Raw genomic sequence first — 17,884 nt, forward strand, 5'->3', positions numbered from 1 at the left:
ATCCTGCCGACTGTGCCCTAGAAGATGGAAGCCTCACGCAGAGACGTAATGGACAGGTAAGTTTTATTTCTCCCAAAAATGATTTTTAAAAGCAGATTTAGCTAATGAAATGAAAATGACCTACGCAGGGTCAGTACGTTCAAAGAGAACATTTCGGCTATGTACAAACTTCCATTCTGCTCCTTCAGATTTCCATTGTTCTTTGACAGCTCTAATGTTGGATTTATGCTGTGCTGTTCTATCCAGCTGACAATAAAAAATATCCGACAGACACATTATAAGCTATTGGGATTTATGCTGTTCTGCTAGGGATCTGTCATGGTTCTAGTAAAAATGGAAGCCATGATCCTAGTATAACCAGAGCCTTACACGCAAGAAGTATTTTGAGATCCATATATTTGCATTCTCATACACAGCAGTGCTCTGTCTTTATGACTTACGTCATAACATCATATAGAAGCTAAGCTTATTCCCCACAGAGGTCTGTTTCATAAAAAAGACAAATGCTTCGATCCCTGCATATAATGTACATTACGTCTCATCGCTAGATACATGGAGTTTACACTGGGGTGTGCTGGGCTGCTATATCTGGGTATCATTATAAATGCATGCATCTCTGTATGTGTACCTATGTGAATATCAATTGCATCATTCCATTGGAGCGCTGCACATTTTTCTTACAGATTCTGTTTCCATGGAAACAAGTCAATGTGTGCAGCCTCCTAATACCCTTACTGAACTAAACAGTCATTTGCAAGCCCCTAAGCTACCAATAGCCAAACCTGCCCCTGTAAGTGTAATACTGAGCCACAAAGGCATCACACCTGAATGATTGATAGACAGACCAATGACAGTGGGTAATCTGTGCAAGAGGTGGGACTATGCAAATGAGTGACTGGGAAACATCGTGATCCAGGTTCTGTTTATTGCCCCCCAAAAGCAGCTCATCGTGACCATTACAGAGAAATCAGACACAAGAACCGACACCGAGACAGGAGTGTGGGAGAAATTCAAGATCGAAGGCTAGCCATTTGTAAGGTGAGTCCATTTCTATCAATTGCTATGCATGTGAGTGTTGTGTAAAAGAGGGTGTGCACTGTGCCATATGGCTGCTACCTGGATGCTCCGCACAAGTCATCCTACACCAGAACTCTCAGCAATGGCTTTGTATCCACCAGCCTTCATCCATCACAATGCAGCTCGTTTTATGCATCCAGCGTATGACTGGTTAACCATTCCCTTTACACTAGACATCATCTTAACAATCATTGGATTCTAGGGGAATGAGAATCTATTTCTAGAATCAGAAAACATACACACATATATATTTTTTTACGGACATCAAACAATAGGGCACAAATGTATTCAACTGGTGTGAAAAATGCCAATAGGTTAATTTCGGCACAATGCTACGCATGTTGATGGGAATGTATAAGGAGATACATTTGTGTGCACCGAGGAGCATAGACATCTTATAAACAATCGTGATATTGCTTGCCGTAGGCAGAATTTTTGCTCCATATACATAAACAAACATAAGACTAGATCCTCCCTTGACATAACCGTGTGGGCTTTCAGTGTGAATATCACAAGGGGGGTGGGGGTGACAATGCTTTGCAGGGAAAGTGAGGCATATAAACACCCTCAGAATGCACTCTGGGAGCTCTGTGTGTACCAGGCAGTAGTTACCATGGAAACCACCTCAGCGCCAGCTCACACTTACACAGGACAGAAGACGGGAGTGATGGAGACTAAGAAGAGGGACATTTCTGATAAGAAGCTATTTTATTTGAGCAGTGGGAGCATTTATCCAACAAATGCACAGAGTACAGGTGTAATATCGGCCCTATCTAAAAACATTCCAAGTACACGTATGAGGATTGTCTCACTTCTATACAAAATGTATAGGGATGGCTGACAAACAAAACCAGGCTTATCCATCTGCCCTCATCCCCATATATATAGCAGCAGCTGTGACAGGAAGCCTGATCTTTAGTCACGTGACCGTGAAGGCCTGTGATTGGAGGTAGTGGTCATGTGACTGAAATGGCGCAACATTGGATACATTTCTGGCATCAAGCCAATCAGCGGCCTCAGCAGTCCGATGACCAAAGATCAGGATATCAGAGTCTTCTGACTCAGCGCAGACCCCAGGAGCAAACTGCGATGGATCTTCAGAGGTTCGTATTCCTGATTTTCTTACATGCCACCGCCCGTAATAACCAGAGAAACCTTTCAATAGAGTTGTCAATTCCTACGTGACTAAAGCATATTACTTGTATAATGAAAACTATATAGAATCCCAAAATATTGCAGCTCGTTTATCAAAATTTTGCTTGCCATTGTAACTAATCAAAGCTCAGCTTTAATTTTTACAGAGTAGTTTAAGAAATTAAGCCTGAGCCTTGATTGGTTGCTTTGGGCAAATAAGAGAGTGTTGATATCAGATAATGTTAATAAATAATCTTCTATCCTTTTTAAGAATGCTATCAAAGCATGAAATTAAAGAGAGATGAGACCCTGGTCCGGCATCCTTGTTGGTACTCTATGACCTTCCTAAGCCAGCACTGGACTGCTGTCATCTGCCATTTTGAAAGCCCACACAACATCATGACTACACAATGCTTGTCATATAGTGGTATGAGGCCTAGTGACCAGGCCTCAAACAACTTCATGATGTCACAGGGGTCTTGTAAAGGTCAGAGGCTTATACAGATGTCTTTATAGATGTCAATCATGTATTCCAACAGTGTATTCTAATCATGTATTCTAATGCAGCTGTAAAAGTACAAGTAAGGCTCTGTTCACACCTGTGTTTAGAGGTACATAACTCATTAGGGAAAAACTCATTAGTGAAATAGATGCAAAACAAAACAGATCCAAACTGACTCAGAAGGTTCGCATTTTCTATAATGTATAATATAATTTTTTTGAACAGAACAAAAAGTCCTTCATATTATGCATCATGATCTGCCTAAAAAAAAAAGCAAAACAGAAATTAGATGGACCCAAAGTCAATGGCTCCTTCCACTTGGCTTTGTGTTCATTTTGCAAAGGATCCATTTCCCTAATAAGTTCCTGGTCCAGCACTGCAATCCATTTTTTTCCATAGTCATGCACCTGTCAAGGTGCAGAACAGCAGTATTAAAACCGTCAATTTGAGCAATGATAACTTATTTTTGGCCTGTACCACTATTAGAAATTTTTGATACTTCCAAACACCCAGATTTATCAAATTAGTTTTGAGATTAAGATCTGTATATAATTAAAGAGAATCTGTCAACAGGTTTTTGCTACCTCACCTGACAGTGGCATGATATAGGCAAACAGACCCAGAATCCAACAATTTATCACTTCGATTATTGGGTGCAGTGCTTCTGACACAGAGTTTTTAGACTTAGCAATGCAGGAGAGCGGAAAAAGCTGTCCTACCCACACCAGGCTCTGTATTTACATTTCTTTAGACAGTGAGGTGCTAATCACAAGAGAGGTAGTATAGTCTCCAGTTCACTATACTTAGATTATCTCTAAACCACCAAGACTATTAGCAAGATTCACTCTTCTGTGCAGTGTTACTTACATACTTCACCAAGAAGGATTTTTTTATTCGCTTTATTTTTTTTTTTGGCAAAAGAAAAATTTCAACATTCCAGAAATGTAAATACAACTTTATTACTCACAAAAGTATGCATGTTTTAAGAGAGTTTTACCTTTGTTTGCACGTTTATTGGAATGGTCCAATATCATATACCCACGCATGTCACACAAATACAGTAGCCGTGTGCAGGTGCTGGGTTTTGGGACGTGAATCAACCTAGCTTTTCTGATCACGTGCTTTTTGTTGAAGACCTGAAGGGTGTTGGGGCTTGTTAACTTTAAAAATGAAGGGGATGTAAGGGGGCACATTTCACCTTGTGGAGGGTTTCATACTGGTGTAAAGAGACCTATAGACCATGCAATGCTCCTCTTGGAAATGTTATGCAAAATATCCTCTTCTGAGAGGAAGAGGACTAAAGCTCTAGTGCCACTTATTGTAGCAATCCTGAAAGTCAGTATTGACCCTTCAATGAGCCTTGCCAAATGACTTAAAAAGCCAAACTAGACACTTAATTTTTTCAGGTATTTGCTCCTCATTAGACCTTCTGTCAAAGGCCTCTCACTTAGCCAAATCAGACCATCTGCTTTTCTATAACGAGGGGGAAAACATCCCGAGACAGGTGTCTCAAATGGAGTATCTTTTTTGGCTTTTTATCCTAACTCAATTAGCAAGGCTTGTTAAAGGGTCAATAAAGACTTTTAGACTTGCTATCCACAATAGAATTCTAGTCCTCTTCCTCTCTGAAATGATATTTGTATATTTAAAAAGAAAAGACACATTTTATTCTATGAATAACCTGTTTTACCAGTCAAATTTAGCAACTACATGACAATACTGTCTCACATTTTTGGTTACATTTTTTTGTCGGGTAGTGGGGTAGAATATTAAAAATTGAAAAAAAAAAATACATACATTAACCATCCACCCCACAAAACTACAGTGTGCTGTACCTATCTACCAACATAGCTTTCTTTGTTACAGCTTTTTGTCCTGGAGAGGGGTAGTGTATTGTTTAAAATGTAATTTAAATTAAAAAAAATATATATTCCCGTTTCAATTTTTGCTTACCTGTTTTACTAGGCTTGTTTGGCGACTGTACATCCCACAACTATATTATGGTCTGTTGCCACACTTGGAAGCCATGTACCTACCTACCTGGCATTTGTTGCTACATCTTCTCTTTCGTCAGGGAGATTTTATTTGCATAACAAAACATTCTAAAAAGAAATTGCTTATCTGGTCTGTTTTGACACACATATTTAAGTTTGCCAATTGGGAACACACAGACACCACTATGGGACACTGTGGGCATGATGTTGTTTCATTAGCCATTTTAGGTGTCACGGGTACGCCACCTAGCATTTCAGGTTGATTCCATATTTTTTTGCAGGGTTGCATAAGTGTTGTTAAACATTTTTTGAAAATTTATATTACTAAAATATATGGTACACAAAAAATAGCAACAACAAAGGACATTGCAATTTAAGAGAACAAAAAAAAATACCATAGCAAAAAAATGTGGGAGCTGCTGACAGCAGTAACACTGGTACTGCTAGCACCAATTGTCCTGGCAGTAGCAGTACCAAGCGCAAGTCAAAATTGCTCTCTTTTGCCTTTGGCATGCATAGTAGTGAGGAGGAAGCAGGAGGTGTAATGAGAATCACTCATCTGAGTCACAGCAGGATAATGTTCCTTCTTATAGGATCACCATCAGTTTGAGTCAGTGTTCTGTACAGTCCACCTAGTTCACCACCAAAACACCTAATCTTTTTCACAGTGGACTTTCATTTGCATCAAAGACACTTTATCTGTTTAGCCTCTTAGGTTCCTAAACTGGAGACTAAATAAAATATTTCATAATAACAAATTATTTCCTGTTGATTTATTGGATTAAATGGACCACCAGCCTTTGTACTCAGTTTACATGGAGTAGGAATATATTGAGGACACCATTCAATTGCCTAGCTGTCTTGCTGCTTTTACAGGCAGTGGTGATAGTGGCATTGGCAATGGTATTGACACTCTTGAATCAGGGCAAATCTAGAGGTGGGAATCAGATGTGGGAGCTGGATGTTCAAGACTTTTCCTACATTGAAAAAACTGTGTCATGGATGATGAAGTTGATAATTGGGAACCAGATCGGGTGTTGAGGAGTAGAGATGAGTGAACCTTTCAAAAAGTTCAGTTCACTGATGTTTGACGAACTTTCTGATGTTCGCCGAACGATCCGCCGAATATTTTCAAATCCCAGTGGATTCAATGGGAGGCCAAATCTAAGGCAGAGAAAACACCTTTAGGGGGGTCGAAAAGCTTCCAAAACAGCAAATATACATTTTACAGTGCAGCCCCATTGTTTTGGCATAGCTATTCCCTTCCTAGATTGTTGACATAAATATTGAGGTGGATATGAGACAGGTGTACGGCTGGTGCTCCCATTCCTCTGCCAGTACAGCAAGACACAACTTAGAGACCCATCTGGGAGTCTTGATATTTAAAAACATTTGAAGCAGACAGCAGGACAATGGCACAAATTGCCCCCCCATTTCCCCATAGTGTCTTTGCACAGCAGCCAGGTATGGTCCATACAACACACAGGATGTGACCTGGCATTTCCATTTTAAAAATTAAGAGGTGGATGAGTGACAGGATTAGGACTCTTGCTCCCACATCCCTGCCAGTACAGACAAGGCATAACTTGGAGACCCATCTTGGAGTCTTGATATTTAAAAATATTTCAGGCAGACAGCAGGACAGTGGTATCAATTGCCCCTCCCACATTTCCCTATAGTGTCTTTGCACAGCAGTCAGATATGGTCCATGCTACACACAGGATGTGGCCTGGCATTTCCATTTTTAAAAATGAGCACACAGCAATCGTGCCTTCTGCAGCAGTGCATTCAGCCAGGATAGTGGCCTAGAAATTGCTGTACAACCAGGTTGAGGACATGAGTGATGCAAGGCACATGTGTGATGTCGCCCAGGCGTAGGGCCGCCACACAGTTTGCACAGTTATCGCACATGGTCTTCCCTGGCTCCAAGTTCAGTGGAGAGAGTTATTGCTCAAACTCATCCTGAATAGCAGTCCATAATTCTGCAGCTATGTGACTGCGTTCTCCAATGCATATTAATTTCAGCACTGCCTGATTGCATTGAGCCATGGCTGAGCTCTGCAGAGGTGGGGGAATTCTCTCTGCACTGTTTGAACTCGTGTTACATTAACAGAGAGGTTGAGTGCGCAGGTGGAGGCCCTAGAGGAGATGGAGGAACAGAAACAGTGGAGGAAGCAGTAGATTCAGAGGTTTGTCCTGCAAGCCTTGGGGATGTCAAAACTGGGAAGCAGCCCCTTCCCAGTCTGCCCCCACAGCCACCAGAGTAACCCAGTGCCCAGTCAGCGAGATGTAACGTCCCTGGATATACTTGCTCGGCCAGGTGTCAGTAGTGAAATGCACTCTGGGAGACACAGTTATTCAAGGAAGAGGTAATGTTGTCTGCGACATGATGGTGTAGCACAGGCACAGCATTATTAGAGAAGTAATAGCAACTGGGCAACTGGTACTGGGGTTTATCACGGTTATCAGCTTTCAGAAACCCTCTGTAATCACCAGGCAGAAAGGCAGCATTTCTGTAGTCAACAGATTGGAAATGATGAAGTTCAAGCTCTTAGCTTTGGCATGTGTAGGAGGAAATTATCTTTTCCGTGATCAGAACCGCGGGACCGAGGGCTGGCTGGAGTGCTGAGAGAGGGTGGAATAGGTTGTACATAACAAACTGGTGAACTGTGAGGGAGGTGCAGGCAGAGATGTTATGGTGGAATGTGAAACATGTGGTGTGATCGGTCTGTGAGATTGGTAGAAATACACAGGCATGTCCACTTCAGTAACAATTGACGAGCTCTCACTCACCCCAACAGTAGTTGGTAAACAAGTGGAGGTTCTGCGGGTAGAGATCTGGGTGAAAACAGTTTCGATAGTGACAAAGGAGGAAGAAGCATCAGATGCAGTTGATGAGTCATCAGGTGGTTGGGGATGCCTGCTAGGTCACATTTTAGCGCAGCAAGAATCCCAGACCAATGCATGTTGGTTGGTCATGTGATGGTTCAAACATGTAGTACACAAATTATTTGTATTTCTGCCTCTACCGAGTAATTTTTTACAAAGTTTGCAGAGAACGTGAGTTGGGTCATCCATTCTGGTTGCAAAAAGAGGCTCCGGCAAGGTAACCCTTCCCATCCATGCGAAATGTAGACCTGCCACCACTGCAGTGGTTGTCCTGGTTGCATTGCTCAGTGTCTGTGTGGGAAGCACCTCGTCTTACTCCCCCTCCTCTGCTGAGGTACTCAGCTGTGTGCCTCTGGGTTCACACCAAATGGGATCTACAATTTCATTGTCATCCTCTGTGTTGTTCCACTCCTCACCCTGACAGTAACCCTCCTCCTCTTCCTGACCTTATATCACAGTACAGTATGCATGCGCCTCAGGTATCGGAGTCTCATCATCTTCACCTCCACTCCGGGGGTTAATGTCTGTTGAGAAGGAACTAGATCCTGCTGTGACTCAACTTCGTCCGTCCCTGGATCCAACTGACAGAGAATTTGGGCATCGGTGCAGATGCTTACCTCCTCTTCATTCTGTGAATCTTTGGAACAGACCTCTGATGCCCATGGGATAGAATGTGTGAAAGACTCTGCAGACTCGCCCATGTGTGGTTCCCCACAGTCAGTTGGGTGGTTGGAGAGTTATGACGCTGGGAGAAACAAGTGTACTTGGGGTGGCACCTCTGAGGAATGAACTGTGTGTGATGTTGATGTGCAGGAAGAGGAGGAGAGGCCACTTCATACAGCGCTTGACATCCACTCTAGCACATGCTGTTTCTGGCCCTCATTTACAAGTTGAAGCAATATGCAGCTGCCAAAGAAATGAAGTATTGCATCCAGTAACGGAAGTTGTTCTTAGTTCTCTTAAGCAGAGGTGTATCTAGGCTTTCTGTCACCCAGGGCAAGATTCCTATTTGGCGCCCCCCTGCCCCGTGGTTTGGGTAGTCGCCATGTGGCCGCTCATTCATAAATGATTTGCACATTTAGTCATGTGCAGATGAGTTGCTCTTCCTAAGGCTTAGCACACACGGGGAGAAAAAAAAAGGAGCGAGTGGAATGCAATAAAATCGCATTCTACTTGGACCAATATTACTCTATGTGCCCGCTCCCATAAATAATTGTTTTCTCAGCCCTAATCGGACCAAGAAAAGAATCGCAGCATGCTGTGAGTGTAATGCGAGCCTGTTTCACTCGCACCCATACAGGTCTATGGGGCGAGAGAAACATCGCACTGCACTCGCGTTACACCGGTGTAATGCGACTGCTGTGCGATTCTCGCATCAGCCGGCAATGGAGGAGTCAGGGAGAAAAATTCCGGCCTCCCCTCTGCAGCGCCGGCCCTCCCCACTGCAGCTGTGGTCTGATCGCACGATCGGACCACAGTCGCATGACCCTCGGCTCCCGCTGTGCTGCAAGCATGAGCCAAGTGTCTTGCAAGGACTCGCAGTAATCCCCATGTGGCTTCAGCCTAACTCTCTTAATCTTCACTGAAAAACAGAAGTAGAAAGAGACGCTAATTGCCACATGACTAAATATGAGACTTGCATATGAGTGGTGCGGCAATGTGATGACTGCTGGAAACAGTGAACGGAGCTGAATCCTGACAGTGAATATATTATACGTTGTTAGCATTGGGCTACAAAAGATTAATTTTAATTTTTTATGATGAAAGTCTGCAGTCACTTTAGGTAACTGCAGGCTTCTGAATTCTCACAAAGCATGCTCTGCACACTTTTAGGATTCTCCCATGCCAGTGGCAAGAGTGGCGGGTCATGTGAGCACAATGATGCCAAGTACTGCACATCCGCCTCATTGATTAGCATGGGAACAGATGTACAGTACCTGGCCGCGGCCACTATCAGAAGACAGAGCAGATCTGGAATTGAGCCCTCTAGCCGTCTGCTGCTGTCGTCGATATTTAAAGGGAACCTGACAGGTGCAATATGCACCAGAACCATGAGCAGTTTTGGGTGTATTATGGTAATCCCTGCCTAACTGTCCCTGTATACACTAGAATAGATAAAGAGATCTTTAGAAAAAGTATTTCTAAAGATGTTTTATTGTATGTGATGCTGCCATCGACACCTGACGCTGGATTTCGGCTCAGTGTGCATGATCCCGGAGTTTTAGTCATGTGCACTATGAAGCTGGGTGTACGCGTCCTGGCTTCAAACTGAAGTAGTGCACATGACTGAAACTCCGGGGTCATGCGCACTGACCCGAAATCCAGCATCAGGCGGCAACAGCAGCGGAGAGGTTAGTGAGATCATCCTGAAATGCTGTGTATTCATTAGCGTGTTAGCACACCCACAGGGGCCCACAGGGGCGTATTAACAGGCTAATGAGGCTGACTAGCAAGGGAAGTAACGCCCTTGGGACTAGTCCCCTCACTCATTAGCATACAATATAAGATCTTTAGAAATACTTTTTCTAAAGATCTCTTTATCTATGCTAGTGTATAAAGGGACGGTTAGGCAGGGATGAGCAATATGTAACCAGAACTGCTGTTGGTCCTGGGTGCATATTGCACCTGACAGGTTCCCTTAAAAACAGCCAATTGGCAAGAGTGCCAGGTGCCGGATCCCGGCCGATCAGACACACTGGCCATATAACGCACACAGCCTTGATACACTGATCATATACCGCACACAGCCATGACACACTGACCGTATACTACACACAGTCATGACACACTGACCATATACCACACACAGCCATGACACACTGGCCATATACCGCACACAGCCATGACACACTGGCCATATACGACACACAGCCATGACACACTGGCTGTATACCACACACAGTCATGATACACTGGCCATATACCGCACACAGTCATGACACACTAGCCATATACCGCACACAGCCATGACACGCTGACCATATACTGCACACAGCCATGACACACTGACAATATACCACATGCAGCAATGACCCACTGGCCATATACCACACACAGCCATGACACACTGGCCATATACCGCACACAACTCTGACACACTGGCAGTATAAAACACATTGTACTCACACAATGGGCGTATACTGCACACAGTCTTGACACACTGGTCATATTGTATTCTGCACATGACACATACTTGCCATATACAGTCATGCCCAAAAGTTTTGAGAAAGCTACAAATATTAATTTTTACAAAGTCTACTGCTTAAGTTTTTCTAATGGCAATTTGCATATACTCCAGAATGTCATAAAGAGTGATCAGCTTAACAGCAATTACTTGCAAAGTCAATATTGGCTAAGAAAACAAACTTTAACCCCCAAAACACATTTCAACATCATTGCATTACTGCCTTAAAAGGAGCAGCTAACATTGTTTTAGTGATTGTTCCATTAACACAGGTGTGGGTGTTGATGAGGACAGGGCTGGCGATCAATCAGTCATGATTAAGTAAGAATGACACCACTGGACACTTTAAAAGGAGGCTGGTGCTTGGTATCATTGTTTCTCTTCAGTTAACCATGGTTATCTCTAAAGAAACAAGTGCAGCCATCATTGCTCTGCACAAAAATGGCCTAACAGGGAAGAGTATCGCAGCTACAAACAATGCACCTCAGTCAACAATCTATCGCATCATCAAGAACTTCAAGGAGAGAGCTTCCATTGTTGCCAAAAAGGCTCCAGGGCGCCCAAGAAGGACCAGCAAACGCCAGGACCGTATCTTAAAACTGTTTCAGCTGCGGGATCGGACTACCAGCAGTGCCGAGCTAGCTCAGCAATGGCAGCAGGCTGGTGTGAGTGCTTCTGCACGCACTGTGAGGCGGAGACTGCTTGAGCAAGGCCTGGTTTCAAGGAGGGCAGCATAGAAGCCACTTCTCTCCAGAAAAAACATCAGGGACCGACTGATATTCTGCAAAAGGTACAGGGAGTGGACTGCTGAGGACTGGGGTAAAGTCATTTTCTCAGATGAATCCCCTTTTCGATTGTTTGGGACATCTGGAAAACAGCTTATCAGGAGAAGAAGAGGTGAGCGCTACCACCAGTCTTGTCTCATGCCAACTGTTAAGCATCCTGAAACGATTCATGTGTGGGGTTGCTTCTCAGCCAAGGGAATCGGCTCACTCACAGTCTTGCCTAAAAACACAGCCATGAATAAAGAATGGTACCAGAATGTCCTCCAAGAGCAACTTCTCCCAACTGTCCAAGAGCAGTTTGGCGCCCAACAATGCTTTTTCCAGAATGATGGAGAACCTTGCCATAAAGCAAAGGTGATCACTAAATGGCTCATGGAACAAAACATAGAGATTTTGGGTCCATGGCCTGGAAACTCCCCAGATCTTAATCCCATTGAGAACTTGTGGGCAATCATCAAGAGACGGGTGGACAAACAAAAAACAACAAATTCTGGCAAAATGCAAGCATTGCTTATGCAAGAATGGACAGCTATCAGTCAGGATTTGGTCCAGAAGTTGATTGAGAGCATGCCAGGGAGAATTGCAGAGGTCCTGAAGAAGGGTCAACACTGCAAATACTGACTTGCTCAATTAACTCATTCTAACTGTCAATATAACCTTTTGGTACTCATAATATGATTGCAATTATATTTCTGTATGTGATGTAAACATCAGACAAACACAATTAAAAACCAGAGGGCAACAGATCATGTGAAAATATAATTTTGGTGTCATTCTCAAAACATTTGGCCATGACTGTACAGTACACATGCATTTGACATACTGTATGCCGTACACAGTACTCACACCCTGTACACAGCACTCACACATGCGACACGCTGTTTACAACACTCACTTACCGTATACAGCACTCACACCGTGTACACAGCACTCACATGCAACACGCTGTATACAGCACTCACATATCGTATACAGCACTCACATATCATATACAGCACTCACATATCATATACAGCACTCCCATATCATATACAGCACTCACACATGCGACATGCTGTATACAGTACTCACATACTGAATACAGAACTCATGCGGTACACAGAACTCACACGCTGTACACAGAACTCATATGCGACACGCTGTGTACAGCACTCACATACCGTATACAGCACTCACATGCCTTTACACAGCACTCACACACGCGACACGCTGTATATAGCACTCACCCTGTATGCAGCACTCACACCCTGTATACAGCATTCACACACCCCGTATACAGCACTCACACAAGCCATACACAGCACTCACATTCTCTATACAGCACTGACACCCCGTATACAGCACTGACACCCCGTATAGAGCACTCACACCTTCTATACAGCACTCACACCTTCTATACAGCACTCACACCTTCTATACAGCACTCACACCTTCTATACAGCACTCACACTCTGGACATATACGGCACACATACACTGAACATTGAAGTCACTAATACATCAGAGATATGGTGATATATATTAGACATAAGCACGCTTAGATCAGATATAAGTACCTGCTGCTTAGTTGCTCCTGTAAGCTCAGGTGCAGCACAATTTCCTGACTAACGCGCCCTCCTCCTGTAAGATGGAGGCAGCAGCCGGACACTAAGGGGTTAATGTGTGGCCATGCGCTGGTTTCATTCTCCTCTTCTGTCTCCTCTGCAGCGCTAGAGCTGAACACACAAGCTTGAGTGCACAGGACGGGAGGGTGACAGGCTGAGCACATGGCACTATGCAGCACTGCCATGTGCAGGCCCCTCCCCCATCACTCTGCAATCTGACAGGAGATGTGCAGGAGCCAGAGGCAGGGGGAGGTCCCCCCTCAGTGATGTCTGCCGGACCTGAGTCACTGCACTGCACAGGTCGCACAAACCTACCGCCGGCCATGCAAATGATCACAGGGAGAGGCGCGCCACACTTTCTCTGACTCCGGCTGTCAGCTTGACTGCTGGACTCAGAGAATAGCCGGCTCCCACTACAGAGGGCGGTAAAACACAGCCGCCGGGAAGACTCCTGGAGCGCTGCATCAGGGAGCCTGACAGCGCCCCCTTGACAGCTGCGCCCCGGGAAGATGCCCTGCCAACCCCCCCCTAGATACGCCTCTGCCTTAGGATACTACAAGTTGGTGCTTGCTCAAAAGAGCTTTGACTAACATTAGAATGTCAACCACACACACCTCGAACACCCCACCTATTCCCCCTTCCATCATAACCTTGTGATTTATCACTCATGTTTGATGTACCCTTCCCCTTCGAAACAGATATTTTGCAACCTTAGGCTCACACCAGACACAAAAGTAAAATTCTGTATTTCTTGGCTGAGATGGTAATATTGCTGAGCATTGTGCAGCACCACCATAAATTTATGGTGGGTGGTCATGCATAGTTAGAGTCTGGGATTGGCTGAGGTCCAAATGACAATATCTCCGTGTAAGCCAGCACTTCGCTTTCTTACTTATGAAAACATAATGATAGGAAATTTAGATTGTGAGCTCCAATGGGGACAGTAATGATGATTTCTGTAAAGCATTGTGGAATATGATGGCACTATATAATCAAAGAATAATGATTAAATGATAAATAAATCTTGCGATAAATAGCAATCACAGCATTTAGAAGGTTGTGAGAGGGAGTGGGATCCCTATCTTACACCATTGGCAACCCCGCAACATAATTGAGTGGATTTGATACTAGTCATGGTAGCTGGAAGTCAAAAAATGACTCCCATGCCTGTCACCTATAGTGGCCTGTTAGAACAAGCCAGAAGCAGGGTCAAACAGGTGATCTGCCTGTGTAAGGCTAGTTTCGCACTTGTGTTGAACGGCATCCGTTGCATTGCGTTGTGTGACGGATGCAACGGATGCATTGCATATAATGGCACAATGGATGCAACAGATCGTACAAAACAACAGAAAGCTTTTTTTTTTCTTTACAGTTTTACCGGCAGCAGACTATTGTGAATGATCAGCTGATCACCCAGCGGCGGGGCTCACAGCTGATCGCTCTCACATGCCGGCTGTCGGGCGCTCAGCTGAGCGCTCTCACATGCCAGCTGCCGGCGCTCAGCTGAGCGCACTCACATGCCGGCGGCCGGGCGCTCAGCTGAGAGCGCTCACATGCCAGTGGCCGGGAGCTCAGCTGAGAGCTCTCTCATGCCGGCGGCCAGGCGCTCAGCTGAGCGCTCTCACATGCCGGCTGCCGGGCGCTCAGCTTAGCGTTCTCACATGCCAGCGGCCGGGCGCTCAGCTGAGCGCTCTCGCATGCCGGCGGCCGGGCGCTCAGCTGAACGTTCGGCCACCGAGAAACAAAATAAAGTTTCTGTGATTAAAAAAGAAAAAAAAAAAAATGAGCATGCACAGTGAAAAATAAAGGTTTCCGCCGCTCATAAAAACGTTACATGCTGCGTTCCCTCCGCTCGACGCAGCATCAAAATAACGACGCAGCGTCGTCCACTATTCTCCATAGTGACAGACTGCGCTGAACGCAAGTGCGAAAGTACCCTAAAGCTGACAGGACTCACGCATTGCAATGCATGAGACCAGTATTCAGAGAAATAAAAAGCTGAAGTTCCATAGTGGAACTAAGTAAAAAAAAAAATAAATAAATAAATATAAATATATATATATATATGTATATATATATATATATATATATATATATATATATATATATATATATATATATTATATTATATACGCAAAATAGAGAATGTAAAAAAAAAATCACTAAACAAAATACAATGATAAATACACATTTTTAGATAAAAAGAAATATATAGAAATAAACTACATACCATGTTTTTCCAAAAATAAGACACTGTCTTATACTTTTTTTGCCCCAAAAAAAAGATTTAGGGCTTATTTTCGGGTAGGTCTTATTTGTGGGGAAACACAGTTGGAGGCACGTTTACCGCCCCAAACAAGCAGACCCCCCCTTCCCAGTAGAATCATACGTACCAGACCCCAGACCTCTGCGTGGGTCCTAGGTCATCATGCGAACTTCGGCGGGTACTCACAGCAGGTATGCTCCACAGCAGTCCTCCCCTGCTCCTGGCTGACACACTCATATACATCAGATCGCGAACACACACACACACACACACACACACACACACACACACACACAGAGTCACCAGATCTGGCTATACCGATTGCTTCCAGATAGCAGGGGAAGATGGGATGCAGTGTGGTGGAACGTGAAAACCTGTGGTGGAAGGCATCGGTGTGTTCCACCGCAGTTCCTCGTGCTCCACCATACTGCGTGCGAGGTTTCTCTGCCGGCCAGAAACAAACAGTATCGCCGGATGTGGAGAGTGTGTGTGTGTGTGTGTGTGTGTGCGCAATCTGGCATGTGTGCATGCAATCTGATGTGTGTGGTGGTTTGCGTTCCAGTGCAGATCCTCACGTTCGGGGTCTGGTAAGTATGATTGCGGGGTCTTCTGTCTTCTTTCTTTTGGGGTGTCTTTCTATAATGATGTGTTCTGCAGTATCCTTTAACTTAGCTGCATGGACACTTTATTATTGAGCCATGACTAGGGCTTATTTTCGAGGTAGGGGGTTATATTTAAGCCTTACACCGAAAATTCCTGCTAGGTCTTATTTTTAGGGGAGGTCTTATTTTTGGAAAAACAGGGTATATTTGGTATCTCTGCGTTCGGAACAACCTGATCTATAAACTGCCACACTTATGTTTTTTCATTATACTACCAAACAAAAATTGAACTAATACCCAATCAAACTGTTGTGAATAGAAATAGTATACCTGAAATCGTCATCTTGTTCCACAAATATCAAGCACCCATTCAGCTCTGCCAGTGGAAAAATAAAACTATAGGTTTCAGTCAATGGGGATGTGTAAGACCAGCAACACTTTTATGGGGTATTCCAATCTTCAAGATCCTATCCTAAAAGTAGTAGGTGTAAGAATAATAATATTAGCAAACGTCTCCAATTAGAAATGTAGTGTAGCTTTCCTGATTAGCTATGTCTTTTACCTCATGTGCAGGGCATTGCAGCTTAGGTATCCATGGTTACAACCACACATATAGTGGCAATTAGTTAGTTGTTCTTGGTTGTAACCAGAGATACCTAAGCTACTGCAATCCCTTGAATGTGAGGTAAGCAACATAGCTAATAAGGAGAACTATACTACATTTATAATTGGAATTATTTGCTAATATTATTATTACACCTACTACATATTGGGATAGGATCTTTGAGATCAAAATATTGCTTTAAAGCAGCACTCCCATCAAATTTTTATCCTCCTTACAATTGCTCATTTTGTCCTTCTACCCAGTTAATTCTTCTGTTTTCTAATAGGTCTATGACTTCATGTGATTAATAATTGTCTAGCTGAATCCTTCTAAGCTCTATGTAGAAACAGGAAGTCTATTTTCCCTGCATGAGTCTTGAGTCACTGCAGAAGTCCTTGGCAGGGGGGCAGAGGGAGCAGCTGGGTCAGGATTTGAAGAGGGAAATGATTCATGCAGGGACAAGAGTCTATTGAAGGTATTTCTACAAAGCAGAAAAAAAAGAAGAATTAACTGGGTAGAAGGACAACATAAGTAATTGTTATTACACAGTGCCAGATAATATGATGATTGCAATATATTAAGATGCACTTTGATAAGAATGCAATATCTCTAATCCTACCAAAACAAAAGATAAAGCTACCTTATCAGTGATACCACATGGTGAACGATATTATAAGAAAAAAGCCAATAAAATAATTCCTGAATTGCTGTCTTTTGATTATTCTGCCTCCAAAGATTCGGAAAAGAAAGCAATCAAAAAATGTTATGTTACCCAAAATGGTACCAATAAAAACTTCAACTTATCCTGCAAAAAAACAAGACCCCACATAACTGTCAGGTGAAAAAATAGAAAAATTATAGCTCTCAAAATATAGTGATACAAAAATATTGTTTTTTTGTGTGTAAAAATAGCAAAATCCCCCAAAATTAACATAAACCAGGTAGCACTGTAATCGCACTGCCTTATTATAATGAATGGATCCATCGGGGTTCTGTCTGAATCACATATTTTGGAGATATCGATAGCAACTCAGATGTAATTGCTCAGCAATGAGCACAAGACAAATATGAACAGAGGCCTTAAAAATAATCCAAAATGTCATGTACCCAAAAGGCTACCAATAAAACTTTCACAATAAATAAAAAAAAAAAAAATCACTAGGTACTGTATATAAAACACAAAATTGTAAATATTTGTTAATTCAAAAATAAAAATAGTATTAAATGTATTTGCAAACAATATA

The 17,884-nt window shown here is 43.3% G+C and overlaps 1 protein-coding gene across 1 annotated transcript in view; it reads left to right on the forward strand.

The window, feature by feature from the left end:
* The first annotated feature begins 752 nt into the window (after nucleotides 1-752).
* HPCAL4 (hippocalcin like 4) overlaps nucleotides 753-17,884 on the forward strand; it is a 103,042-nt gene continuing 85,910 nt past the window's right edge. The window contains exon 1 of the mRNA XM_075336217.1: nucleotides 753-1,038. The gene's annotated coding sequence lies outside the window, so the exon portion shown is untranslated. The remainder of the gene's footprint in view (nucleotides 1,039-17,884) is intronic.

This window comes from Anomaloglossus baeobatrachus, chromosome 2 (assembly GCF_048569485.1).
Source record: "Anomaloglossus baeobatrachus isolate aAnoBae1 chromosome 2, aAnoBae1.hap1, whole genome shotgun sequence".
Taxonomy (NCBI): Eukaryota; Metazoa; Chordata; class Amphibia; order Anura; family Aromobatidae; genus Anomaloglossus; species Anomaloglossus baeobatrachus.